This window comes from Cricetulus griseus, assembly GCF_003668045.3.
Source record: "Cricetulus griseus strain 17A/GY chromosome 1 unlocalized genomic scaffold, alternate assembly CriGri-PICRH-1.0 chr1_0, whole genome shotgun sequence".
NCBI classification, from domain to species: domain Eukaryota; kingdom Metazoa; phylum Chordata; class Mammalia; order Rodentia; family Cricetidae; genus Cricetulus; species Cricetulus griseus.
Genome location: NW_023276806.1, coordinates 222,323,968 through 222,349,560, shown reverse-complemented (window position 1 = coordinate 222,349,560; position 25,593 = coordinate 222,323,968). Strand labels below are relative to the sequence as shown.

The window sequence follows — 25,593 nt, the reverse complement described above, 5'->3', positions numbered from 1 at the left end:
GCACAGCCTGTGGTGCGCGCAGGGGGCGATGCACCGTGAGGCGAGCCCTCCGCGCCGGGGCCACCGAGAGCCCCGGGCGCAGCTCCACTGTCCCCAGGGAACTTAGCACAAAGCCAGGCGAGGAGGCTCCCCGCGGCTCTCGGGGAAATGTCAGCCTCGGGGCTGAGGGAGGTCCCACCTCGCTGGCGCTCGCAGTCCCGAAGCGCAGCGGCGGTGCCGGGTGCCGAGAGCTGCTCGCCCGCCCGCCCGCCCCCACCCCGCGCCCAGCCCAGCCCGGCCGGCCCGGCCCGCCCCGAAAGGCGAGCCCTGCCCACTCGCGCTCGCCTCGCGCCTCCCCACGCCCCCACCCGCGCGGCGGGAGCCCCGGGGGTCGCGCCCTCCCCTCCGCTCCGCTCCGGAGACACAGTCCGTCCTTTGTCTGAGTGCGGACTCCGCTCGGTCCCACCAACTTGTGTGTGGTGTCCCGTCCCGCCCGCCCGCCACACAAAGGAGACTTGAGGCTCGCAGCTGCCGGTCCCGATCGGCCACAGGAACGCCCCGGGCCCCGGCCCCGACGCGGGCCCCAGCCGGCCGGGCGGGATCGGTCTCCCGGACAGGAGCCCCCGCCACCGGCCCCGCCCGCCCGTGCGCTCGATCTCCAGGGACCCGCACAGGACACTCGCGGGACCGCGTGGACCGGCCCGCACCTCACGGCCCCCTCGGAAAGGTTCCGTCGCCCTCCCCGCCGGCCCCGCGCCGACAAAAGCGGCGCCCGAGGGAGCCCCGTTCGGGCGATGCCGGAGACCGGCCGGGCACCCGCGCCGAGGTCCGCGCGTCGCCGCCGCCGCCGCCGCCGCCCCGGGGCGCCGCGTTTCGGAGCCCGCACTGCCCACCGCCGGTCGCGAGCGCTACCTTCGCCCGCGCCGCCCCACGCGCCGCTCCCGCGCGCCGCTCCCGCGCGCCGCCCCCACGCGCCGCCGCCACTCCGCTGCCTTCGATGTCCCACTGGGTGTCGGACGCGACCGGACCGAGCGCCAAACGCAGCAGCCCAATCGCCATCGCTTTTATTAGCGCAATCAAGCGCCGCCCCGATTGGCGGACGCCGGAGTGCGCCCGTCCAATCAGAGCGCCCGACGCGCTGAGAGCCTTGCGCGCGGGCGCGAGTGGCGGGCGCTCGCTCGCTCGCTCGGAGGAGGAGGAGGCGGCGGAGGGAGGAGGAGGAGGAGAGCGGCTTGCGCGGTGGAAGGCGCCCCCCGGTCGCCGTCTTTGTTCTGGTGCCGGCGTCGGGTACCTGTCGGGGGCGCCGCGGGCAGGCCGGGGCCCGGCACTCGGCAGGCCTCGAAGCCCGCTGTGATGAGAGGAGGCGGGGAGGCCGCGGTGGCGGGAACCGGCCGGAGGGCGGGCCTGCCCTTGGCGGGAACCGCTCTCCAGAGGGGGAGGGGGAGGGGAGGGAGGGGGGGCGGGCGAGCGAGCGGGCGGGCGCCAGAGCCAAGTTTGAAATAGTTCAAATCTGGGGGAGGTGACAGTTGTAACCGCCATCTCTGGTGTGCACATCCTGGCTGGGCCCCGGGGCCCCTCGCTCGCACAGGAAGACGCGTGGCGGACCCCACGGGGCAGAGAAAGCGCGGTTCCTTTCGGCGTCTTTGGCTCGCAGAACCGGCTGGCGCCAAGAGTCCCGGCCGCGTCAGAAAAAAGCAACAGGACGGTGACTTCGGGTTTCTCCTGAACAAGCCGTGTTTGTGGTTTGCTCAGCTTTGTCCGGCTCCAGGTTGTTTATTAACAACTTCGGAGAGCAGATCGCCTACCCCCTGCTGTCGCGGGAAAGTGTGTAAGGAAGATTGCAACGTTTGTCAAGGGTTAGAAAACCACCTTGGGAGTCCCTCTGTCTCAACCAAGAGGAGTTAGGAATGTGCTTAGTATACACTCTTAACCCCTGTTGCGTTATCTGGCAGCTGGAGTGAAAGAAACTTCGAATTTGCTTCGTTTGTGTAGCCCTGGCTGGCCTCCAACTAGTTCTGGAGACCAGGCTGGCCCTCCAACACACAGAGATCCGCCTGCCTCTGCCTCCCGAGTGCTGGAATTCAAGGCGTGCTCTACCAGCGCCCGGCCGAATTCACTTTTAATAATATGTGTCTGTATGGCAAAATCCCATAGACCCGTAAAAACAGATTCAATAATGAAGAGTTAAGACTGAGAATTTGTAACACTGGAAATTGAGTTATGTATCTGTCGTGGTTCTCTAGAGGATCAGAACTGATAAAATGAATATATATGTATGTGTGTGTGTGTAGATGAAGATGGAGATATATGAGAATTGCTTACAGCCTGTGGACCAACTAGTCCAACAATTGCTGTCCACCAACAGAAAACCAAGAATCCAGTATTAGTTCATTCCACAAACCTGGATGTCTTTGACTGGTCTTTAATATACTGCCAGTGAGAGAATGGATTTGCCACCTGGAGCTAAAACAAGTAGGTTTAACTTCCCACCTCAAAAGATCCAGATTAAAAACAAATGATTTAATTAAAAAAATCCCTGAAGGGTACACCCAGCCTCTTTGAGTTTTAGTTAATTCCTGATATAGTCAAGTTGACCACCGAGAATAGCAGCAAAGCATCTAGTCCTTCATGTGTACTGAAACTATCCAATGCTGAGAAGTATGCTTAGAATCTCTAAGATTGAGAGAAAATGCAATTATGTCCAAATACAAACAAAATATGTACACCCAGAGTGCATGTGACAAATGCTAGCAGTCATACCAAACAATCATCAGTATATTAACCTGCCCTGGTAAAAATGCTTCTATCAAACTACATCAGCAACTTACACAATTCTTCAGTAAAAAATTTAAACTCCTAAACTCATTAACTGCTTATCTCTAAGTTTGTGTTACTATTTTACCTGCCCTTTAATATTAAGTATTGGTACCATTTTTTTTTTTAAGGAAAAATCAAGGGAATTACACTAGGGACCATCAGTATATAACTGGAGCTTCTAAAGAAATCCAAGAGTTGTAGAGAAAATTGTTTGGAGTTTAGAAGCAAGAAATGTTAAATATTTATACAGAACTTTTTAAAATGGACATTTTAGCCAGCTCCAGAAAAAGCACAATACTTAAAAATGGGCAGGGCAAGAAAAGTACTTGAAATATACATGTACATCTACTTAGAAAATATAATTGGAGCTGAGAATTGTCATTTGAAAGAATGAGAGCTAAGGGCTTCTATATTGTTTACTTATTCATATTTAAATATAAAGGCTTAGGATGGGACAGTGAGGCTGAATGAATACCAGTAAATCATCATTGCCTTAATCCCATGATGACGTTGATCAACTAAGCAAGATAGTTTAGGCTATAGTGATGGGCAGATAAAAAGGAATAACTGAACTTTGTAATTTCAGTTATTTTTTTTGAGCATATGGTGTCTGAAGGCAGTTTTTATAAAGACCGGGAAAATTAAAAAAAAAAATATTTTGGCTTTCTGGAGGAAAAAATAAACAAACTGAAGACTCCTAAAGAAAATAGAGGCATGATGTACAAACTTTGGCAGTCACTTCCGTGTAAGGATTTTTTTTTTTTTTTTTATGTATGTAAAGAAAACCAAACTTGTGAGTGTATGTGAATGCTAGCTTCCTAGGGGAGCTAGGTGAAGTAGGAAGCCATGTAAAACATACAAAGGGTAGGAGTTACCAAGGTTTTTCAAGACAGTGGTAGAAGTCATCCTGGTCTCTTAAGAGACAAAGATTCACAATCAAGGTTAAGGGCTAAAACCAAAAACAGTCTTATCTCTGAAGTTACTGCTCCATTATGCCCACCATGTTTACTGGAGGTCAGAGAAGGTAAAATTTAAAGTTAAGGCTTTTAGGAGCACAGAATTTTTTAGTAGGGTTTGCTTCTGATGCTTTCAGTTTGTTGGCACTCAGCAAGTATTTATGGACTGCTTACTCTATAAATGGGTGTTAGATAAATGGTGTGAAAAATCAGTTAATATGCAACCCATAAGGTGGAAAACATAAAATATAGAAACCAAGAAACAGCTCATTGGAAAGATGGCTCATGTACCCTTTTTAAAAGATGGGATTTTTTTCTACCTTAGCCTGGCTAGCCTTCATTTTGTGGGCCAGTTCTTCTGCCTCCTTAATAACATGACAGGGGATGTCAGTAGGAAGGAGATAAGGGAGAACTTAGAGAATGTTTCATGTTGTAGGTGGATATTAGGCAAGAAAGAAAGACAGGAAAAATTAAAGGGATATGAGGAAGGAAAGGAGCCCCAACTCCAGAATCTGGAGAATTTTGACACCAATAACAAATTTGCTATGAAAATTATAGGAAGAATTTTTTTTATGTAGAGATTTCCATAACGAATGTTAAAATGGGAACTTGAGATCTCAATACCTCAGCACCTAGAGTGCTGCGCCACCATTTCCTGCTTTGAAGTCTTTTGACCTTTTCCCAGAATAGCTGTTCTTAGCATGGCTCCTTACTGAAACTCAGCTACTTACTGCAATTTGAATGTTGCACTGGAAGTTGACCTCGTATTTTTACTTTGAATGTTCTAATACAAAGATTAGCCTGGGATGTTCTTAAAAGATTTATCAGGCTGGCAAGATGCTGGCTGCTGCCCTGACAACCTGAGTTCAAGCCTTGGAATCCACATGGTAAGCCCAGGGTATGGTGGGTAGTGGTGCACGCCTTTAATCGCAGCACTTAGGAGCCAGAGGCAGGCAGATCTCTGTGCCTTCCAGGCCAAGACCAGCCTGGTCCACATAGGGATTTCCAGGACAGCCAGCACTACATGGAAAGATCTGTCTCAAAAACAAAGAACACAATGGTGGAAGAATAGAGCAGACAAGCTAGAGCTTGTCACACAGAGAAACCCTGTCTTGAGGAAAAAAGAAAAGGAATTGTCAATGACTCCATTTTCTTTTTCTTTCCTTTTTTTTTTTTTTTTTTTTTTAAGATAGGTTTTATGTAGTCCATCCCATGCCTCGTAATTTGCTTTGTAGAGGAAGCAAGCCTTAAACAGTACTTGAGCTAATTTCTAATTTTCCAGTCTCCGCTTCCCAACTTTATGTATACCCCTATGCCAACTTCAATAAACTGTTTATTGAAGATATAGATTGGGTAGGTGGTATATGTCATTAATTCTAGCACACAGGAGGCAGAAGCAATGGCTTCTATGAGTTGGAGGCCAATCTGTTCAGCATGGTGAGTTCCAGAGATTTAGGCCAGCCAGGACTACACAGTAAGACCCTGTCCTAAAAATATAAAAATTAGGGGCTGGGCATGGTGGTACACACCTTTAATCCCAGCGTTAAGTAGGCAGAGAAGGCAGATCTCTGAGTTGAAGGCCAGCATGATCTACAGAGCAAGTTCCCGGATAGCCAGGGCTATTTATTATACAGAGAAATCCCCGAGCGAGTGTGGGGGGGGAATATGTGTGTATATGGACCAGCAACATGTCTCAGGAGGTAAAAGTACATGCAGGCAAGCCTAAAGCCCACAACTCCTGAAAATTGCCCTCTGGCTGCATGTACACTGTGACACACACACACCTACACACATACATACGGAATCAATGTGAAAACTAAGCCAGGTATAGTGGTACACATTCGTAATCCCCTCTCTGGGGAGATGGGGGCAAGAGGATCCAAAGTTTAAGGTCAGCCTCTATTACCTAGCATGTTAAAGGACAGCCTGGTTACCTGAGACTCAGCTTCTAAAATCAAAAGAAATGGCGTGCTAATGAGCTAGCAGTATTTTCAGTAAGATTTACTCATTTTGTCCCTAGTTAGTATCTTAAAATTAATTTTCTTTTTTCAAACTATTTAAAAGGATTTCCCACAATCTGTCTTCTAAAGAAACCGGGCTGAAACAGGTATGGAATTTAATGTGACAGTTTTAGGAAGACAGTGTGACAGAATTTGCCAGCATTATGTTTACAGTCTGGCTGAGGGTCTCCATTTCTGGAAATGTTTCACAAAAGTTCTTGTAGATGCATGTAAAGATGTGGATAGTCATTAATTTGCAACTGATTGTAATTGGAAATGGCTTCATCATTCAGGTTATAGATATGTGACATGTGACAGCTATTACTTATTTATATACTTTATACTGTTACTAAGTGTTATGTCATTAAAATGGATGATATTAAGTGAATGGGGTTAATTTTTTAAGTTTTGTATTAAACCTCAGACAAATTTATATGTACTGGTAAGACATCTCCAAGATGTGCTATGAAATGAGAAAGGTAAGTTATGAAGCTGTGTGAAGGAACTGAGTATAACACTGTTAAAACATTTGCCAGGCATATGTAAAATCATACAGTCAGTTTCTAGCATTACCGAGGCAGGGACTCCCACTCATACGTAAGAGAAGTAGATGTATACATGTAAAATGTGTCCCCTCTGGAGAGAGAAGGGGAAGGGACAAGGAGGAAGGCGCCTCTGATTCAGCTTTGTGCCTTCTGGCTTACCTTAACTTTTTTACAACAAAGGCATATTTGCTGGACTGTATAATTGTTACAGACTAATATTTTTAAATACCATTTTTCGTGTGTGTGTGTGTGTGTGTGTGTGTGTGTGAAATTGTGGGCACATTACCACAGGTATGAAGATGCTTCTGTCTGTCCTACCTTGGGTCCCAGGGATTGAAATCTAGTCATCAGGTTTGAATGTAAGCACTTTTAACTCCTGAGTTATTGCACCAGCTTATCAGTCTGTTGTTGTTAGTTTCTTTGAGATGGGTTGTTGCTCTGATTGGACTTTATATCAGCTTGACACAACTAGAGTCATCTGTGAGGAAGGAACTTCAATTGAGAAAATGCTTCCGTAATATCAGTAGTATTCTGTAATGTTTGTAGGTAAGTCTGTAGGGTATTTTAATTAGTGATCAGTGTGGGAAGGCCCAGCCCATTGTGGTTGGTGCCTGGGCTGATGGTCTTAGATGCTGTAAGATAGCAGACTGAGCAAGCCAGGAGGGTCAAGCCAGTAAGCAGCCCTCCTTGATGGCCTCTGCATCAGCTCTTGCCTCCAAATGCTTGCCCTGTTTGAGTTCCTGTCCTGTTTTCAATGATGAATTGTTATATGGAAGTGAGTTAAATAAACCCTTTCCTCCCCAAGTTACTTTTGGTCACTTTTTTCAGCACAGCAGTAGAAACCGTAAAGAAGAAATGGGTCTTATAGCCCAGGTTGACCTCGAACTCACTATGTAACTGAGACTGAGTCCTGATCTTCTTACCTCTACCTCCCTAGTGATGGGATTACAGGAGTGTGCCACCATACATGGTCTAAAACAAAACTCTTTAGATATATTTATTCTAAAGCATATAATACAAGAAAGTATAAGAAAGAAAATCACCAAGAGCCCCCTCTTTCCTGGTAGAATTAATCTGTCACTTTCACAGACCCCAGAACAAAATCCACTTTCCCATGTCCTTGTTACTTGGCTTCATTTAGAGAGAGCTCCTAATTTACAGATCTGATATAGAGAAAAAATAACATGAAAATTGCAAAGAGCACAGAGACATTAGGGCATGTACAGCATGGTGTGGGCCACTGGCTGTCTAGGACTCTGATGAGTTTATGAGCTCTACTGTGAACCAAACAGCACACTCCCCGCTGCTTGTCAAACTTGGGTGTCTGGTTGCTCTTTCTAAATCTAATTGTTTTCCTTCATAATGTGAAACTTCTCTATGTGATAATCTACAATAACTTCTTTTTCTCTCTGGGCTTAAGGTTCTTCAACTACATCAAACATCACCTGACCTGACATGTCATTAAAACGACAGTCACTTCATGGAAGCTAGCACTAAGTAAACCAATTACCAGAAGTATGACTAAATGACAGTGCTTACCCCTTAATAAACAGACCAGAACCAATCAATAGCACTTTTGTTGTTGTGTTGTTTTTTGAGACAGGTTTTCTCTATGTAACCACACTGGCTGTCCTGAAACGCATTCTGTAGACCAGGATGGTCTCGAACTCACAGAGATCTGCCTTTCTCTGCCTCCTGAGTGCTGAGACTAAAGGCTTGCACCACAACCTGGTAACAGCACACTTTTAAAAAGGTTAACATTCTGTTAAGTGCTTAAAACTCTCGTTAAGAACCTTTTCAAATTGAGTTCAGCAATTGTGTCTCCTACATAATGAATGACAGACTTTTCCCTTCTGACAGATTTTCTTTACCAAAGCCAATGCTCAGGTGATGAAGCTAAGGACGAATGCTGGCACCACAGGGGCCAAGGCTAAGGGGAACATCAGTGCAGCTACATAAGTTACTTAAGGCCACCGTCCACCCAGTGATTATATCCAGTCCAACTGGTCAGTGCTTGTGTCCTATGAGTTACAAAAATAAATGAAACTGGGTCTAGTGGTGCAGAGCTGTAAATGTGAGGTACTCAAGAAGCTGAGGCAGGAAGATGGAAAGCTCAAGATAGTATGGACTGTTTGAGTTGAGTTCAAAGCCAACCTAGGCATCTTAATGAAACCTTGTCTCAAAAAGTATGAAAAGGGATATGGGGATATAGTTCAATAGTACAGTTCTAAATAAAAAATAGAATGCAGGACCAGCAAGATGGCTCAGTAGGTGAAGGCACCTGCTCCCAAGACCTGTCACCCCAGTGTTATCCTTGGAAACCACATAACAGGAACGAACTGACTTCTGCAAGTTCATGCCATTGGTGTGTACATGCACCCACACATTCATACACACTGTAGTCTGAATGAGAATGGCATTCACGGGCTCATATGTTTGAATGCTGGGTCCCCAGTTAGTGGAACTATTTGGGAAGGATTAGGGGTTGTGACCTTGTAGGAGGAGGTGATTGAAGTTTCAAACACCCAAATCAGGCTCGCTGCCTCCCTCCCTCCCTCCCTCCCTCCCTCCCTCCCTGCCTCCCTCCTCCCCCCTCCTCTCTCTCTCTCCCCCTCCCTCTCTCCCTCTCTCCCTCCTCTCTCCTCTCTCCTCTCCCCTCCTCTCTCTTCTCTCCTCTCCTGCCTGAGGCTCGGGATATAAAATTCAGCCACTTCCCCAGCACCACACGCACATGCTTCTCACCATGATGGTCATGGACCAACCCTCTAAAACTAGAAGCAGGGCCCCAATTGAATGCTTTCTTGTATAAGAGCTACTTTGGTTCTGGTGTCTCCTCACAGCACTAGAACCTAAGACACACAGGAACACAAAATTTTATGTGGTCTTTGTTTTAATTCAAAATTTCATCCTTCCTCTGGGCTTGACTATCTTTCCATTCCCATTATCTTTGCCCTGAATCATTTCACTACTGTTAAAGACATAGAGTTCCTGCACACTGAATGTTAATAACAATGACAAACTGTTACAGAAATAACAGATTCCATGCTGGGGACACAGCTCTACAGGTAAAATCCCTGCAGCATAAGGACCTGAGTTTGGATTCTCCAAAACCAACATGGAAAGCTGGGCACTGTGGAGCAGATACCTGTAACCCCAGCTCTAGGATGGAGATGGGTAGTTGGGGAAAGACATCCCAGGGGTTTACTGGCCATTCAACCAAGCCAAATGGATAAGCTTCAGGTCTAAAAATAAAGATAATGAGCAACCAAGTTCTTTATTCCCAGAACTCGGGAGGCAGAGGCAGGCGAATGGATCTATGTAGGCCAGCTTGGTCTACAGAGCAAGTGCCAGGACAGGCTCCAAAGCTACAGAGAAACCCTGTCTCGAAAAAGGAAAGAAAAAGCAACCAAGGAATGAACATTGGCACGTACCTCTGGCCTCCATGTACACATGCACACCACAGACAGGGAGACACTACAAGGCTCCCTCTTGAAAGGTGAACACAGCAGAGGTGAGTTATGGTCTTGTTTTTAAAACATCACCAAGATATTCTAAGAATCCTCTAAATAAGCTCGGTATGAATTTTTTGATGGCAGGAGAGAATCAGCACCCCTTCTACCTGAGACAGTTCCTTTCATCTTTAAGTTTAGTCAGGTCATGAGAACAGAGTCAACAGTCTCGAGCTGAGCCTCTGCTACAAAGCACTTGTCTTTACATTGCAGCATTCCCTTTACATCTCTCCCTTCTCCTGTCAACCTGGCAGCGTGACCTTAAATCTCACCCAACAATTAAATGTATTTCTTCACACTATAGGATGCCCCATTTGACCATATAACTCAGGATGGCCAATGGCATGTTGACGGCTGTCTTAATTTTCTATTGCCGTGATAAGATTCCATGACCAAGGCAGCTTTTACAAGAAAATGTTCAGTTTGTGCTTAAAGTTTCAGTCACATGAACTGAGAGCTTACATCTTAATCCACAAGTAAGAGGCAAAGGCACTGGGGATAGAAGTCTTTTGAACCATCCTCCCCAAACACACTTCCTCCAACAAGGCTACACCTCATAATCTTTCCCAAACAGTTCCACAAACTGAGGATCAAGTAGTCAAACATATGAGCCTATGGGGGCAATTCTCATTCAGACACCACAGTGACTATAATACAAGCAAAGACTTAAAACACATTTGTGCGTTTGACTTGACTCATCCCTCTTGCACTGATGAAACATTTACTATTAACAGCTATTTGTTGCCAGCTTAATAATACCATTAAGGACTAGACTTTCAAACTGGTCCTCCACAGCATCTAGATTCAGGGTCCTATTATGCCTTTCCCATTTTAGTAATGTGATATGTCTGATTGCTCTTTCCTTCTTTTCATTTTGCCTATTGGCTTATCATTCCCAAGCATGTCACCTCGTGGTAGCAAGATAGATGCTGTAGCTTAAAGAAGCATATGTGGATTTAAGACAAAAGAAAGGGGAAGGGGCTGTTAGTCTGCTTTTTGGTGGTTATTAGGAAGATAAAAGTTCCTCAAAATCTTCCCTACGTATATCCAGTATACTGGTAAGAAAATTAATACACATGAACATACACTACTAGCTGAAAGAGAGGCTGGGAAATTGTGGAGTATTCAATGAGAGAGAATAAAGTTGTCAGAATGCACCTAGTATCATGGGAACATTGTTATTCTGAACAAAATCAGGATTCCACATGAAAAGTACCTTTACTTCCAGGTACATGTCTATGAGTTCAAGGCCAGCATGATGGTCTACATAGTTCTGAGGCAGCCAGAGCTACATAGTTAGAACCTGTCTCAAAAAGTGAGATGTGTGGCAGGTGTGTGAAAACAATGTAATGGGGTAGGAGAGATGCCTCGGTGATGAAAAGCATTGGCTGCTTTTCTAGAGGACCTAGGTTCAATTCCCAGCATCCACATAATGATCAAATGAAGATCTAAAACATTATGAAAACTATTACCTTGGATGCTATTTAAAATTTTATAATCTTTAAGAGAGATTGTGGAGATATCATGCTTGTGCAAATAAAGCCTGTTTGAAGGTCAGACAATGGAGCTTGCTACTAGCTAACCATAGAGGTCTGGAGGTCTGTACAAACAGACAGAAAGTGAGGTAACTGAGCAGAATCAGGATAAAATCAGGGAGAAACAGGAACTCACTCTCTTGTCTGCTGAGACACTAGGAGGAAAGGTGTGGCCATGGTTTGCTCCTTCTCTCTGATCTCTCAGCATCTTCCTCTCTCTGACTCCAGGTTTTCATTACTTAGACCAGTTAAGATCTCCATTTACAAGAGATACATCCAGGGAGTCCAGATATCTATACACATCCTCTTAACTGACTTTAAAACACCTTTTTTACATAACAGGGAAACAGAAAACATGAAATTGTGATTTTTATCATTTTGAGGGATAGCCTGAACTTTGAGCAGATGAATAAATAGCCGATGCCTTCTGTATCAGTTACTTTTCTCTTGCTGTAACAAAATACCAGACAGAATCAGGTAGAGCTGATTTTGGTTCAGGGTTTATGAGTATCAAGGCAGGGAGAGTCTACAGAATCCCTAAACACCAATCTCTGAGCTTACCCTAGAATCAGGCCACAAAAAAAGCACCAATCCCAAGCCACCATGGAAAGCTCTGCCCCCCCCCACACACACACACCCTACATAAGCTCTGAACCCTGTTCAGTTTGCTGCTACTTTTCACCCTAGAGGTAGCTACTCTCTTGGATTCTTTCTTTCCAATAAATCTCTGGAGTAAGGTTTGTTATGCAGGTGTGACATTTTCAGCAGAGCAGAGCCCAAATGTAACAACTTTTGCCAGAGCCTGACTGGAGTGGAGGAGAGCTGTAACAACTTTGCTGGGGGAAATCCTGGCAGAGCAGAGTTGATACACTCGCACTGGGAGTGTGTGTGTGTGTGTGTGTGTGTGTGTGTGTGTATATATATATATATAATATATATATATATATATATGTGTGTGTGTGTGTGTGTGTGTGTGTGTGTGTGTGTGTATACAGTGTATATATCTATATATATAGATATATATATATAGAGAGAGAGAACTCTCTCTATATATATATAGAGAGAGAGTGTGTGTGTAAGAGAGGTTCAGTATATCTATATAGATAGATAGATAGATAGATAGATATCCCTCACCCAGTCTCTCTCTCTCTCTCTCTCTCTCTCTCTCTCTCTCTCTCTCTCTCCTCTCTCTCCTCTCTCTCTCTCCTCTCTCTCCCCCTCTCTCTCTGGCCTTCTGTCTTTGGCTCTGCAACCTGGATGAATACCAGCAGTTCTGGACTTGCTGAGGATCTGTACCAAATCTGATCCTTTTGTCTATCTATCTGTATGTGTCTCTTTCGCTGTGTGTATGTATCTCTCTCCATCAGAGTACTGTGGAGCATGATAAACCAGTCTAAAATGTGAAAATTAAGGTGGTTTTTATTGTCCTATAGATACCCTTCTTTTTCAAACATGTGAGTGCTTTCTGCCAAGTAACTTCTATCAAAAAAAGGCAGCTGATGTGTCTACTATTTACATTTTTACCAAAAACAAAGTATTCCCCTAAGGTCCTGGTAGCTGAATGAGACCCATGAAAAAGGTCCAAAGATTCACTGCAGATAAATAGTATTCAGTCTCTCAATGATCCCAGATTCCTTTCCTCCTCATTTTGTACCTTTCCCTGGGAAATTCTTCCCTCATCTGACCATGCAACCCACTGTCACCAGAACTTCAGAATTTATTTTTTTTTCTAAACTAAATCTCATCTCCTGCACTGGTGGCATCTGCAGAGGCTTAGGATGCCCCAAGTCAGGGCCACACATTCTGGAACTCCGTGGAGCAACCAGGTACTCCAGGATGTGGTAGTACCCCTCTATGCTCAGGGCCACCAAAGATTTTCAATGCCCCTTCATCAAGAAGAAGCAGTCTTTGGAACTCGACATCATTATACCCTAAGTTACCAAGTCTAAGAACCCAAATTTCCGTAATCAGTAAAGGTTGGAATGAAAGATCCTGGCATCTGGCTACCTGCCAGTGTGCACACCTGGAAGTGTGCACTCATTCACCCAGCCCTTGTTTAGTCCAGGGTTCCATGGCTACTAAGTCTGCAGTCACGGTTATAAGACCCTTTTAAAAGACAGGTCCCTATCCACTCCTGATGTCTTATTCTCTGTCACCTTCCAATTCCCCTCTGCTGTCTCCTATCTGGTATCTTCCTATGACCCTTTTCATCTATTCTGTCTCTCCACTCAGCCTCTCCAACCATGTGAGAAAATTTATTGTTCACGGACATTCTAAGATTGGTGTTTCATTGCTCAGGGTTCTGTCTCCATAGCAAGCTTTACCCTTGCACGTAAACATATGACCTACTCTCGAGCTGGGAAAGCCAGGGAGGCTCTCTCTCTGTGAACACTCTCCATAGCCAGGCTTGGTTGAGCGAGACATCGCAGAGATCTTGTTCTGAGACTGACCAAACAGTGAAACACCCCATTAGGTTGGTGTGTTTCCCAAAGATGAGGCCCTTACCACGATCGCTGAATCACCTGTGGGTTTCAGATTTACGCCTTTGGGAGTTTCTTCCCTCCATTGTTCAGACCCCTGTAGCATCTCTACTGTTTCAGGCATTTTTTGTTCCACAATTGTCCATGAGTTATGGCTGACACTGTCTTATGAGATGTTGGGTACCGAGCCTCCTTCAGCCACCTCCATTGGAATTACATTTATTTTTAAGGCAATATAGTGGTTACTGTTTGTAAAACCATACAATGCCTTTTTGTAGAGGAATGTCAAATACACTAAGAAGTACATCAATGGAATAAGAAAATGAAAGGAATCACATTACTGTAAAAAAAAAAAGTGAGTTTTCCATGTTTAGCTTCTTCCAGGAAGGTTTAAATTCCATTTCTTAGATTAGATTGAAAGATCATTACTCTGCAGATACTTGGGTGCATGAGATGATGCCAGCAGCAGGACAGTTCATTAGGGAGAGACAGCATCCTCCATGAGTATGTTGGGAGCCTGCCTCTGGAAGTGATATGCACTTATCCTAAACTACACTAAGCCTTGGCTTGTCTGTGTGTCTCTGTGTCTGTCTGTCATTTCATTCTCTAACTCTCTCTCTATCACTCACAATACCTGTCTCTGTGTATCTCTGTATTTCACTATTTGTGTCTCTATGTATATGTCTCTACACCCTAGGTCGGAGTCTATAATTCTTCCTTCTGTCAGTGTGCCTGCATCATATAGTAATACAAAGTCCCCCCTCTCTCCTCTCTCCTCTCTCTCTCTCTCTCTCTGTCTCTCTCTGTCTCTCTCTGACACTCTCTCTCTCTCTGGTCCTCTGTATTTGGCTCTGCACCATGGTTGTATACCTGCAGCTGTACTTGTTCTGGCCTGTTCTCTACTTAAACTGAGCATTTACCTGTCTCTCTCTCTCTCTCTCTCTCTCTCTCTCTCTCTCTCTCTCTCTCTCTCTGTGTGTGTGTGTGTGTGTGTGTGTGTGTGTGTGTGTGTGTGTGTCTGTATGGATGTTCGTGTACTGAAGAGCATGCTAAACCACTCTACATTGCAAAATTAAGGTGCTTTTTATCTTCCTAAAGATACCCTTCCCATTCCAAAATGAGAATGCTTTCAGCCAAGTCACTTCTATCAGAAAGAGGCAGCTGATGTGTCTCCAATTTGTGTTTTTGGTAAACCCTATATATTCGTGTAAGTTCCAGGGAGCTGAATTGTACACATGCAAACAGGTCCATATAGATGCACCACAGATAATTAATATTCAGCCTCTCACTGATCCCAGATTCCTTTCCTCCTCATCTGGGATCTGTCTCTCAGGAACCACTCCATCATCTGACCACTCACCCCTCTGATACCATGAATTCAGAAACATTTACTTTTCTAAACTTAACCTCATCTCCTACACTGCTGACATCTGTCAAGGTCTAGGAGGCCCGAACGCTACAGTGCCTGTCCAAGGATGGAACAAACAGATACTCCAGGATGTGGTAGTACCATAACATTCTCAGGTCCACAATGATAGTCAAAGTCCTACTTCAGCAGGACGCAGTCTTTATAACTGGATATCCTTATTACCTAAATTGCCATTTCTAACACCCCAACATTATTTATGGAAAAGGGAATGAAATGTGCAGGCATCAGGAGCAAATACCCAAAGCAGCACATCAATGGACTAAGAAAATGAAAGGAATCCCATTACTGTAAAACAAAGGTGAGTTTTCCATGGTTAGCTACTTCCAGGAAGGTTTAAATTCCATTTCTTAGATTATATTGAAAGATCATTACACTGCAGACAGTTGGGTGCATGACAGAGTTCATTAGGCAGAGAAAGCTTCCTCCAAGAGTATGTTGGGAGCCTGCCTCTGGAAGTATAATGCACTTATCCTACTCTACACTAAGCCTTGGACTGGACTGTCTGTCTGTCTGTCTGTCTGTCTGTCTGTCTGTCTGTGGTTTCATTCTCTATCTCTCACTCTCTCTCTCACTGTCTCTGTCTCTGTCTCTGTGTATGTCTGTGTCTCACTGTCTGTGTCTCTATGTATATGTCTCTACAACAGGGGTGGGAGTCTATAATTCTAACTGCTTTGCAATGTGTTTGCCTGCTACACTAAGTCAAAGTCTCTTTCTCTCTGTCTGGTCCTCTGTATTTTCCTCCACACCTTATGAGAATACCTGAAGCTGGACTTGTTCTGGATAGTCTCCTCATAAACTCAGCTCTTATCTTTCCCATCTCTCTCTCCCTCTCCCTCTCTCTCCCTCTCTCTCCCTATCTCTCTCTCTCTCTCTCTCTCTCTCTCTCTCTCTCTCTCTCTCTCTCTCTCTGTGTGTGTGTGTGTGTGTGTGTGTGTCTGTCTGTCTGTCTGTATGTATGTATGTATGTATGTATGTATGTATGTATGTATGTCTCTGGTTCCGAATACTGAATAGCATGCTAAACCTCTCTACAATGGCAAAATTAATGTGCTTTTTTATTGTCTGAAAGTTACCCTTCCCATTCCAAAAGGCAGCTGATGTGTCTACAATTTATGTTTTTGGTAAACCCAAAATATCCCAGTAAGTTCCAGGGAACTGAATGGGACCCATGTAAACAGGTCCAAAGATGCACTCCAGACAAATAGTATTCAGCCTCTCTAGGATCTCTGAATCCTTTCTTCATCATCTGGGATCTCTCTTTCAGAAATCACTCCATCATCTGTCCATTCATTGCTGTGATACCAAGACTTCAGAAATACTTTTGTTTCAAAACTTAACTTCATCTCCTACACTGCTGACATCTGGCAAATTCTAGGAGGCCCAAGTGAGTGCTACCTGGCCTGTGCAAGTTAGGAACAAACAGATTTTCCAGGATGTGGTAATACCACCTCATTCTTAGGTTCCCAGTGATGGTGTATACACTATTTCAACAGAATGCAATCTTGATGACTCAATATCCCTTTTCCCTAAATTGCCATTTCTAACACCCCAAAATTCAGTATCATGAATAGTAGTAATGAAATGTGCAGGCATCAGACTGACCTGTCCAAGGCACCTGGCATGATTCACTCACTCTGCCAGTACTCTGTTCAGTCCAAGTTTTATGGTTACTAAGTCTGCAGGCAGGTTTAAGGGGCCCTTTTAAAAGACAGATCCTGGCCCACTTATGCTCTCTTATTCTCTCTCTCTCTCTCTCTCTCTCTCTCTCTCTCTCTCTCTCTCTCTCTCTCCATCTCCCTCTCACCTTCCACTTCCTCTCTGCTCTGTGCTCTTTGCTGTTTCTCTAACCCTCTTCATCTCTTCTCATGTCTGCCCCACTCACCCTCTCCCACCCTGTCTTAATTCCTCGTTCATGGAATTTCTATGGTAGATGTTCCATTGGTCAGTGTTCAGTTTCTATTTTGTACTGTCCCCTTCCATGTAAACAAAAGACCAACACTATTGCTGAGAAAGCCAGGGAGGGTCTCTCTCTGTGGCATCTCTCCATGCCCATGCTTGGATGAGCAGGAATCCGCAGAGATCCTTTTCTCGGAATGACCAAACAGTGAGACACTACTTAAAATTGGTGTATATCCCAAGGTTGACGTCCAACACCACATTCGCTGAATCATTTGTTTTCAGCATTATGCCTTCGACAGTTTCTTCCCTCCAATTTTAGGAATTCTGTGTCGAAATGAATGTTCAGGCATTTTGTTCTGCCCTTGCCCATGAGTTCAAGCTGACTCTGATTTCTGATAACGGGATTACCAAGCATTCTTCGTCCTTGCCCATGTAAATACATCTTATGATTAAGGCATCTTTCCCGTTACTGTTACCTTGGAAAAACTGTTCAAATGCTTTTATGAAGGAATTTTATTTTCCTCCGGTTATGCATCAATGGATAAGAAAATGAAAAGACACACATTACTGAATGAAGTTTGAGTTTTGTATGGTAGCTTCTTCCAGGAAGGTTTAAATTCCATATCTTAGATAAGATTAAAGGATCATTGGACTGCAGGAATTTGGGTGCATCAAATGATGTCAGAAGCAGGACAGAGTTCATGAGGTAGAGACAGCATCATCCTTGAGAATGATAATAACCACCCGTGAACCTGGTATTCACTTATCTCTGCCTACACTAACCCTTGTATTGTCTGTGTGTCTCTCTGCATCTTTGGCTGAATTTTCATCTCTAACTCTCTATCACTCACTGTCACTGTCTCCCTGTGTATGTCTCTTCACCCTGGGGGGCCTCTACATCTCTACCTGCACTGCACTTCTTTTGTACCTGTCTGCTATCTGAGCCTCTCTCATTCCCCCCTCTGTCTCTGTCTCTGTCTCTGTCCTAGTCTCTCTCTCTCTCTCTCTCTCTCTCTCTCTCTCTCTCTCTCTCTCTCTCTCACCTTTTGTCTTTGCCTCTGCTGAGTAGTATTTCATTGTGTAAATGTACCACCTTTTCTCAACCCATTCTTCAGTTGAGGGGCATCTAGGCTATTTCCAGTTTCTGGCTATTACAAATAGTACTGCTATGAACATGGTTGAACAGATGTCCTTGTTGTATGAATGTGCTTCTTTTGGGTATATGCCTAGGAGTGGAATTGCTGGATCTTGTGGTAGACTCATTCCCATTTTTTTCGAGGAGTCGCCATACTGATTTCCAAAGTGGCTGTACAAGTTGTCCATCCCACCAGCAGTGGAGAAGTATTCCTCTTTCCCCACCTCCTCTGCAGCATAAACTGTCATTGGTGTTTTTGATTTTAGCCATTCTGCCAGGAGTAAGATGGTATCTCACAGTTGTTTTGTTTCTCAGTTCCCTGATGGCTAAAGATGTTGAACACTTTCTTATGTGTCTTTCAGCCATTTTACATTCCTCTATTAAGAATTGTCGCTTTCCGCTGACCGACCCAGGAACTAGGTGAGTGAGTCTCTGCCCTTACCCAACTCCCTCCTAAAACATCACTTACCACCCCACATCCACCACACACCTGTGCCTGCCGGCTTGGGGTAGACACACCCAGGCAGGGAGGAGCTCCCTGCTCCCTGAATCTGGGAGCACCCCACTCTTCCATCCTTTACACCGACCAACCCAGGAAATAGGTGAGTCTCTGCCCTTACCCAACCCCCACCCAAACCATCACTCACCCCGACCACCCCGGGCCTGTGCCCGCCGGCTTGGGGTAGACAGGCACAGACAAGGAGGAGCCCCCTAAATCTGGAAACACCCCACTCTTCCATCTCTTTCCACCAACTGATCCACAAGGAGTTAGGAGACTACCAGGAGAGGCAAGACCATCCCGAGTTGTGGACATTGAATTCCTGGCCCCCACACACCACTGGGTCACAAGAGGAGATAGAGAGACCCCACCTGCACCCACTAAAAGAAGATATGGGAAGAAGACAGAATAAGATTTCACTCAACAACAGAAAGACCAATATGACACCACCAGAATCTAGGGACTCCACTCCAGCAAGATCTGAAAAGCCCAACACAGAGCATGAAGATGAGATGGACCTCAAAAATTATCTCAGCAAGATGATAGAGACCTTTAAAGAGGAAACAAGAAAATCCCTTAAAGAAATAGAAGAAAAAGCAAACAAAAAATTACACAAAATGGAGGAAAAGACAAACCAAAAAATTCAAGAAATAAACAAATCTCTTAAAGAATCTAAAGAAAGACAAGAAAAAACATCAAAACAAGTGAAGGAAGTTCTTGAAACAGTTCAAAGCATGAAAGCTGAAATAGACACAATAAAGAAAACACAGAATGAGGCCATGCTTGAAATGGAAAGGCTGGATAAACAATCGGGAACTAAAGATGTGAGTACAACCAATAGAATTCAAGAGATGGAAGAGAGAATCTCAGCTATTGAAGACTCGCTAGAGGATATACAGTCATCAACCAAAGAAAACCACAAGTCCAACAAATCCCTAACACAAAATATCCAGGAAATATGGGACATCGTAAAAAGACCAAACCTAAGAATAATAGGTGTAGAAGAAGGTGAAGAAACACTGCTCAAAGGTACAGAAAACATATTCAACAAAATCATAGAAGAAAACTTCCCCAACCTACAGAAGGATATGCCTATGAAAGTACAAGAAGCTTACAGGACACCAAACAGACTGGACCACAAAAAGAAGTCCCCCGACACATAATAATCAAAACACCAAATCTACAGAATAAAGAGAAAATATTAAGAGCAGCAAAGGAAAAAGGCCAAGTAACATATAAAGGCAAACCAATCAGAATCACACCCGACTTCTCAATGGAAACTCTGAAGGCCAGAAGGTCTTGGATAGATACCCTACAAGCACTAAGGCAGCATGGATATCAACCCAGACTGCTGTACCCAGCAAAACATTCAATCACTATAGATGGAGAAAAGAAGATATTCCATGACAAAAGCAGATTTAAACAATATATATCCACAAATCCAGCACTACAGAAGGCTCTGGAAGGAAAACTCCAACCCAACGAACATAGCTACACTCACAAAAACACTGGCAATACATAATCTAATTTTACCAAACGCAAAAAGAAACAGGAGGGTGAAATCCACACGCAATGACACCACCAACAATAAATCCAAAACAAAGAAGAACCAATGAACAATTGACATTAATATCCCTAAATGTCAATGGTCTTAACTTACCCATAAAAAGATATAGGCTAACAGAATGGATACGAAGACAGAATCCATCCTTCTGCTGTTTACAAGAAACACACCTCAATTTCAAAGACAGGCGATACCTCAGAGTAAAAGGATGAGAAAAAATTTTCCAATCAAATGGGCTCGAGAAACAAGCTGGTGTAGCAATCCTAATATCTAACAAATTAGACTTTAAACTAAAAGCAATCAAAAGAGATGAAGAAGGGCATTTCATACTCATCACAGGAAAAGTCCATCAAGATGAAGTCTCAATCCTGAACATCTATGCCCCTAATACGAAAGCACCCGCATTTGTAAAAGAAACATTACTAAAGCTCAAACCACACACACTTATAGTAGGAGACTTCAACACCCCCTTACACCACTAGACAGGACCACCAGAAAGAAACTTAACAAAGAAACAAAGGATATGACAGAAGTTATGGCCCAACTGGGTTTAACAGATATCTATAGAGCATTCCATCCAAACACAAAAGAATATACCTTCTTCTCAGCGTCACAGGGAACCTTCTCAAAAATTGACCACATAGTTGGCAGCAAAGCAAACCTCCACAGTTACAAAAGAATTGAAATAACCCCCTGTATCTTATCAGACCACCATGCATTAAAGCTAGAATTCAACAGCAATATGAATTGCAGAAAACCTACATACGCGTGGAAAATGAATAACACCCAATTGCACCATTCCTGGGTTGAGGAATAAATAATAAAAGAAATTAAGGACTTCCTACAATTTAATGAGAATGTAAACACAACATTCCCAAACTTATGGGACACTCTGAAAGCAGTGCTAAGAGGAAAGTTCATAGCACTAAGTGCCCACATGAAGAAACTGGAGGAAAGTCACAATAGAGAATTGACAGAACAACTGAAATCTTTAGAGCAAAAAGAAGCAAACGCACCAAGGAGGAGTAGACGCCAGGAAATAATCAACCTGAGAGCTGAAATCAACAAAGTAGAAACTAGGAAAACATTACAAAGAGTCAATGAAACAAAGAGTTGGTTCTTTGAGAAGATCAATAAGATAGACAAACCTCTAGCCAAACTAACCAAAAGGCAGAGAGAGAGTACGCTAATTAACAAAATCAGAAATGAAAAGGGGGATATAACAACGGACACTGAGGAAATCCAGAGAATCTTCAGGTCATACTTTGAAAGCCTGTACTCCACAAAATTGTAAAATCTAAAGGAAATGGACAGCTTTCTGGATAAATATCACTTACCAAAATTAAATCAAGATCAGATAAACAGTTTAAATAGACCTATAACCCCTAATGAAATAGAAGCAGTCATCAAAAGCCTCCCAACCAAAAAAAAGCCCAGGGCCAGATGGCTTCACTGCAGAATTCTACCAGAAATTCAAACAAGAGCTAATTCCAGTACTCCTCAAACTGTTCCACACAATAGAAGCAGATGGGATATTGCCAAACTCTTTCTACGAGGCTACAATCACTTTGATACCCAAGCCACACAAAGATATGACTAAGAAAGAGAACTACAGACCAATATCCCTCATGAACATCGATGCTAAAATACTCAATAAAATATTGGCGAACCGAATCCAAGAACATATCAGAAAAATCATCCACCATGATCAAGTAGGCTTCATCCCAGGGATGCAAGGATGGTTCAACATATGAAAATCCATCAATGTAATCCACCATATAAACAAACTGAAAAAGAAAAACCACATGATCATCTCACTAGATGCTGAAAAAGCCTTTGACAAAATCCAACATCCCTTCATGATAAAGATCTTGGAGAGAACAGGAATAACAGGAACATATCTAAACATGATAAATGCAATATACACCAAACCAATAGCCAACATCAAAGTAAATGGAGAGAAACTCAAAGCGTTTCCTCTAAAATCAGGAACAAGACAAGGCTGTCCACTCTCTCCATATCTCTTCAATATTGTACTTGAAGTTCTGGCTAGAGCAATAAGACAAGAAAGGGGATCAAAGGGATACAAATTGGAAAGGATGAAGTCAAACTTTCACTATTTGCAGACGACATGATAGTCTACATTAGTGACCCGAAAAACTCTACCAGGGAACTCCTGGCTGATAAACACCTTCAGCAAGGTAGCAGGATACAAAATTAACTCAAAAAAATCAGTAGCCCTACTATATACAGATGATAAATCCAATGAGAAAGAAATCAGGGAAACATCACCTTTCACAATATCCACAAGCAACATAAAATATCTTGGGGTAACACTAACCAAAAAAGTGAAAGACCTGTACAATAAGAACTTTGAGACTTTAAAGAAAGAAATTAAAGAAGATACCAGAAAATGGAAAGATCTCCCATGCTCTTGGATAGGTAGAATTAACATAGTAAAAATGGCAATCCTGCCAAAAGCAATCTACAGATTCAATGCAATCCCCATCAAAATCCCAACACAGTTTTTCACAGACATTGAAAGAACAATACTCAACTTTATATGGAAAAATAAAAAACCCAGGATAGCCAAAACAACTCTTTACAATAAAGGATCTTCTGGAGGCATCACCATCCCCGACTTCAAGCTCTACTATAGAGCCATAGTTCTAAAAACAGCTTGGTATCGGCGCACAAATAGACAGATAGACCAATGGAATCGAATTGAAAACCCTGATATTGACCCACGCACCTACAAGTACCTTATTTTTGACAATGGTGCCAAATCTATACAATGGAAAAAAGATAGCATCTTCAACAAATAGTGCTGATACAATTGGATTCGGACATGCAGAAAATTACAGATAGATCCATACCTGTCACCATGCACAAAACTTAAGTGCAAATGATCTCAGCATAAATCCAGCCACACTGAATCTTCTAGAAGAGAAAGTGGGGAATTACCCTTGAACAAATTGGCACAGGAGACCGCTTCCTGAACATTACGCCAGTAGCACAGACATTGAGGTCTGCAATTAATAAATGGGACCTCCTGAAACTGAGAAGCTTCTGCAAGGCAAAGGAAACAGTCAGTAGGACAAAACGACCACCCACAGAATGGGAAAATATCTTCACCAATCCCACATCTGACAGAGGACTGATTTCCAAAATATTCAAGGAGCTCAAGAAGCTAGCCACCAAAACACCAATGAAATTAAAAAGTGGGGTGCAGAACTAAATAGAGAATTCTCAACAGAGGAATCTGAAACAGCTGAAAGACACTTAAGAAAGTGATCAAAATCACTGGCCATCAGAGAAATACAACTCAAAACAACTCTGAGATACCACCTCACACCTGTCAGAATGGCTAAAATCAAAAATACCAATGACAATCTATGCTGTAGAGGATGTGGAGAAAAAGGAACACTCCTCCATTGCTGGTGGGAGTGTGAACTTGTAAGACCACTCTGGAAATCAGTATGACAGTTGCTCAGAAAAATGGGAATCAATCTACCTCAAGATCCAGCCATTCCTCTCTTGGGTATATACCCAAATAGTGCATGTTCATACAACAAGGACATATGTTCAACCATGTTCATAGCAGCATTGTTTGTAATACCCAGAACCTGGAAGCAACCTAGAGGCCCCTCAACTGAAGAATGGATAGAAAAAATGTGGTACATTTATACAATGGAGTACTATTCAGCAGAAAAAAGCAATGGAATCTTGAAATTCACAGGCAAATGGATGGAACTAGAAGAAACCATCCTGAGTGAGGTAACCCAGTCACAAAAAGACAAACATGGTATGTACTCACTCATATATGAATTTTAGACATAGAGCAAAGGATTACCAGCCTATAATCCTCTTCACCAAAGAAACTAGGAAACATGAAGGACTCTAAGGGATAAATGGTCCCCAGGAATGGAAGTGGCATGAACTCCTGAACTATTTGGGAGCATGAGGGTAGGGGAGAGGGAGCTGCTACAATAAGAGCAAGAGAGGAGGCGTAGAGGAGAGGAAATGGAGGGGCAGAAATATTGAGTTGGGGGAAGAATAGAGGAGAGAGAGCAGGATGAGAGATACGATATCAGAGGGAGCCACTATAGGCCCGAGAAGGGATCTGGAACTAGGGAGATCTCCAGAGACCTACAGGGATGACACGATCTGACAATCCAGGCAGTGGTGGAGAGGATAACCTAAAAGCCCTTCCCCTGAAATGAGATTGATGACTTCTCTTTATGCCATCCTAGAACCCTCACCCAGTGGCTGGTGGAAGCAGAGACAGACATCCACAGATATACACTGAGCTGAAATCGGGAATTTAGTTGAAGAGAGGGAGGAATGAAGAGCGAAGGGGTCTGTACCAGGTTGGAGAAACCCACAGGAACAGTTGGCCTGAACAAGGGAGAGCACATGGACCCCAGATGCTGTCGGGGAGGCCAGTACAAGACTGATCCAGACCCCTGAACATGGATGTCAGTAAGGAGGCTTCTGTACTCCAGGGAGCCTCTGGAAGTGGATTAGTATTTTTCCCTGGTGCAAGAAGGGTCTTTGAGAGCCCATCCCACGTGAGGGGATGCACTCTGGCTCTGGACACATGGGGAAGGGCCCAGGACCAGCACAGGGAGATTTGGTGGACTTTGCAGAGCCCCCGTTGAGGGCCCTACCCTGCCTGAGGAGTGGTGGGTGAATGGGGTGGGGGGTGGCTGGGGGTGGGGAGGAGGGATGGGGTGAGGGGAGGGTGAGGGAGAAGGGACTTACATGTGAAACAAGCTTGTTCCTTAACTAGAACTAATAAATAAATAAATAAATAAATAAATAAATAAAGTACACAGAGAAACTGCTTGGGACAAACTGTTGTTTGAAAGAGAAAGGGGTAGACAGTGTGACCGTGAGGAAGAATTTTGGCTTCATCAACCTTACCTAATTTCTAGCAGAAAGAAAAAAAATGTGATAAGGGAAGACTGTGAAGCAAAATTTGCATATTAATAATTAATATTCTATTTGTATTCATTGTAAAATATTAGTTTGATGGTGCAAAGATGTGTTGCATTCTTTTATGTTGCATTTGTCTAACTCTGTAGAGCTGTGTTACTTTGCCTTTCTAAAACACCTGATTGGTCTAATACAGAGCTGAACAGCCAATAGTGAGGCAGGGGAGAGAAAGAGAAGAAGAGGGAGGAGCAAGGAAAGGAGAAGGAGAGGAAGACACCAGGGGCCAGCCACTCAGCCAAAAAACCAGC

General features: G+C 43.8%; 1 protein-coding gene across 7 annotated transcripts in view; it reads right to left on the bottom strand.

Moving 5' to 3' along the window:
* The window catches only part of Ezh2 (enhancer of zeste 2 polycomb repressive complex 2 subunit), a 68,889-nt gene extending 67,521 nt beyond the window's left edge, over positions 1–1,368 (bottom strand). For 2 of the 7 annotated variants that reach the window (XM_027389803.2, XM_035451000.1), the window contains exon 1: positions 1,271–1,365. The gene's annotated coding sequence lies outside the window, so the exon portion shown is untranslated. Of the gene's footprint in view, positions 1–1,270 lie in introns of all 7 variants that reach the window. The other 5 variants (XM_035450999.1, XM_035450998.1, XM_035450996.1 and 2 more) reach the window with 5 other exon arrangements.
* Positions 1,369–25,593: the final 24,225 nt, after the last annotated feature.